Source organism: Mchenga conophoros, linkage group LG19, assembly GCF_057382185.1.
Source record: "Mchenga conophoros isolate Kocher_MC1m ecotype Shallow Benthic linkage group LG19, M_conophoros_male_GT1.1, whole genome shotgun sequence".
NCBI lineage: Eukaryota > Metazoa > Chordata > Actinopteri > Cichliformes > Cichlidae > Mchenga > Mchenga conophoros.
Window position 1 is genome coordinate 456,655 of NC_140544.1, and position 4,105 is coordinate 460,759.

A 4,105-nucleotide genomic window follows, 5' to 3' on the forward strand; every position below is an offset into this window, starting at 1 on the left:
ATACATATTATTAAAATATGGGCTATAACAGTTATTTAGCAACTTGAAATGCTCCCACAAATGGCACTACAACATGTAAAAAAATAATATAAGCTCTGGCGGACTTGGTTCTATAATAGGTCTTAAAGGGTTAAATAAATATCGTCAAATAATCGAGATCTCAATTTCAGTGAAAATAATCGTGATTATCATTTTTGCCATAATCGAGCAGCCCTAGGTGGAGGGCATGTTTCTGTTACAGAAACAGTTATGTGTGAAGGAATGCAGAGTGATCAGTGGACATCTCCAAGATGGCGCGGGGCTCTTGATGTCACGGTATGGCATGGCAAACCGTGGAAGGAGTGGGGAAGGAGGACCCAGGCGCGGTGCTCTATGTATAAACAGTGTGTTTATTTACAGTGTGCAACAAAGTAACAATAAATCCCCGTGTTTTCCCAGACTCCCGTGTCGTGTCTCTCCGTGAATAGTCCGTGTCTCTGTGCTCTCCGCTCCCGTGTCAGCACCCCCCGGTGCTCGCTGCTCTCGTGTCTTCCACGCTCCTCCTGCGGGAAACAATAGACGCAGCCGTCAGGACACATACAACTGCGGGCAAACACACACACTAATTCAATCAACGGGACGACTAACGTGGAGCCTCAAGGAATGATCCCGCGTCAGTGGGAGCTCCAAGACTCTATTAAGTAGCTCCCCCGACGAGGCCTGATCAGCAGCAGGTGTGTGGCTTCGGGTGTGGCCAGTCCCCTTGCAGGGCCACACCCTCCAGGCCTGACGCCACCTATAAACAAGTGCTCAGCCACCCACACACACATATACACAAGCACAGAGAAGGGGAAGCAACACCAAAATGCACAACAATAACACAGGTCCATGACTGCCCAGGGGTCCTGGGTCGCCCAGTCCCAGGACCCTGACAGTACCCCCCTTCTACGGGTCGGCTCCCGACGACCCAAAAACACAAACCAAAAACAAAACAGCACAACCAACCCAGGGCGGGCGGCGGGAGGTCCAGGACGGAGGGCCAGAACCAAAACAAGCAAAAACCACCAAAGAAAACAACCCCCCCAAGGTCACAGTCCCAGAGTCCGACCGCGCATCCCGCAGCGGAGCAACAAAAAGAAAAAACGCCACAAAACAGTCTCAGGCAGCCCATCAACCCAACAAAAAGAGTTCAGGGGGCCTAATTCGAGTCCAATGGCGGCGACATTGCAGCTCCGGCGGACGGCCACGGGTCCGGCAACAGCAGAAAAACGGTTCTGGGGGCCTGCCACTGCTCCAGTGGCGGCGGCACTGCTGCCCCTCCGGTGGCGAGCCCCGGGTCCAGTAACGGCGGCGCTGCTCCCCAGGCGGCCTGCCCGGGATCCAGTGGCGGTGGCGGCGCTGCTGCTCCTCCGGCGGCCTGCCTCGGATCCACTGGCGGCGGCGCAGCTCCGGTGAACAACGGCGAGGTGTGGTATATGGCCGATGACATGCCGGTCGATGACGCGCCGGTCGTTGACGCAGATGCGCTGGGCGTAGCTGGCGTGGAGGGCGCGCTAGACGTGGTGGTCCTTCTGACTCGCTGACCTCCAGTTCAGGCTGAGCGGGTCTCTCCGGACCTCCGAGCTCCTCCAGTGGCAGCGCGAGCTCCTCCGGCACGCCTAGCTCCTCTGGCACGCCTAGCTGCTCCGGCTCGCTGAGCTCCCCAGCTGGCGGTGCGGGCTCCTCCGGCTCGCTGAGCTCCCCAGCTGCCCTGGCGGTGCGGGCTCCTCCGGCTCTCTGAGCTGCTCCTGCTCGCTGAGCTGCTCAGCTGGCGGTGCGGGCTCCTCCGGCTCGCTGAGCTCCACCGGCTCGCTGAGCTCCTCCGGCTCGCTGAGCTCCTGCCCGGGCTTGCAGAGCTCCCGCTCGCCGAGCCGCTGCTGCTGGACAAAGTCTGTGGTTTCCCGAGCTTGCACTACCCCCCGGGCTTTATGCAGGGTGCAAAGGAAGGCGGAAACTCCCTTAAGCTGGCAGAGGTAGGGATTTCCCTCCAGGATTGCCTCGATGGCTTTTAACCCCACCACTTTTGCCCTTGTGTTGGTGGTGTGAGTTACCCAGTCCATCAGGCGTTGGATGCGTGTGAGGTCGCTCTCTCCAGACAAAGCTGCTGGATCCATCTCATGGTCGCGTCGTACTTCCATCATAACAGGGAAAGGCTGTAAGACACTAATGGAGTTCATTTTACTCCCAGCAGCATTCAGAGCTGCTGGAGTGGGTAGTGGAATGGAGGCTGCTGCCGGTGGAGAAGATGGCTGAGGGGTGACTGCATGCGGATGAGATGACGACAGTGTTACAGCTGCAGATGGTGAAGCAGCGAGTGGTGTGGAGACCTCTGACCGAGGTGATGTTACCTGCGCCGTCAGCTCGTCCACTGCCGACACAAACACAGATGGTGAGGGAAATAGAAAATTGTCCGTACTACTCACCACAGCCGGCTCTTGAGATGACCGTGGATTAGGCTGCAGTGAGGAACGCCGGCGGCGCGAACATCGTTTCCGTGTAGACGTCGGGGCCGGCGTCTCAGGATGTGAATCCACCAGCTGTCCGGGCCGGTGAGCAGCCTGAGGAGGAGAGTGGAGGTGGAGGGTGGAAAGCAGGAAGTCCAGGACTACTGAATTAAGGGAGTCCACCAGCCAGGGGAATTTAAACAGCATCTCCTGCAGCCGCCTCTCCACGGCGGGACGCAACATCTCCGCGGGCTTCTCCCACCACAACTCACATAGGCGGTAAACCTTGTCCATAACCTCCCTCCTGAGCCTCTCCTCAGAGACCGCTGGGTCCATATGTGGCGGGATCATTCTGTCACGGTATGGCATGGCAAACCGTGGAAGGAGTGGGGAAGGAGGACCCAGGCGCGGTGCTCTATGTATAAACAGTGTGTTTATTTACAGTGTGCAACTAGAGATGGACCGATCCGATATTACGTATCGGTATCTGTCCGATACTGACCTAAATTACTGGATCGGATATCGGAGAAAAATAAAAAATGTAATCCGATCCATTAAATATCACGAAAGCACCTCACAAAACTTGCAACACGCCATAACTCGCCTCAGAACGTTAGCACGTCGGAGCAGTATGCATCACGTGATAGAGCGGCTGTGGCATGCGGGACCTGTCGGTGGTCTGGATAGCATGTGGAGCTTCGCTAGCAACCCGGCATTTCATCTCCGACAAAGTTATCCCGAGAGAAGTAAAGCAAGTGTGTAAGTCCATCTCTGAATGTTTGTAAAGCATTCCTGCGTTAAGCTTAACAAGCGACTGCCTCTCCTGCTGCTACTTCAATCATGAAACTGCTTAATGATCAGCTGATCGGCTTTTCTGTCGTGAGTCCGTGTCTCTAGTTTGCTTTTGGCCCACTTTGCACCAGAAAGAGGAAACCAGCGGCTGAACAACAGCAGCACGTTTAAGCTTGATCAGCTGTTGTTAGAATTTATTTAATATTACTTTCTACTCGAGGATCTTTTTCTACGTAGCTGACGCTGGTAACTGTGCAGGGGCGGATCTAGCAAAGTTTAGCCAGGGGGGCCGATAGGGCATTAACAGGGAAAAGGGGGCACAAAGACATACTTTTCTTTCTTATTCTCATTTAAAATGTCTAGCTTTTAATAAATAATTATCTGACACCCAAAGTTTTAATCTGATGTAAAATGTATAGAAGTCCATTACTGTATATAGTAACTATTAAGTCTAATATATATACCCTAGTAAGCTATAGTACTTTTTCCTTTGGGAAGGTACCATCTGTGCAGTCTGCAATTTTGTTGAAGAAAGATGTTGAATCTATTTAATATTTCTTGAAAAATAATTGATTTCTGTGCATTTTTTTTCACACTGCATCAAATTAAGGTTGATTACGTCGATTAAGCATCATGAGGTGGAGCGTGAGGGGTGGTTCCCTATTTTTTATTTTTTTATTTTTGTTGTTGCTGGGAGTTGGAACCCTATTAGTTAGGTTGCTTAATATTTATGCTAAGTACTCTTTAAAATACCAGAATAGGGAGGATGGTGTAGGTTTAAGTTTATTAGATTGATCAGTATTGCTGAACTATGAAATATTTTTTTTTGCATACAGGTATAACAACTACCT

General features: G+C 52.4%; 1 pseudogene; it reads right to left on the reverse strand.

The window, feature by feature from the left end:
• Nucleotides 1–924: 924 nt before the first annotated feature.
• LOC146551407 (uncharacterized) lies at nucleotides 925–2,813 on the reverse strand (annotated as a pseudogene).
• Nucleotides 2,814–4,105: the final 1,292 nt, after the last annotated feature.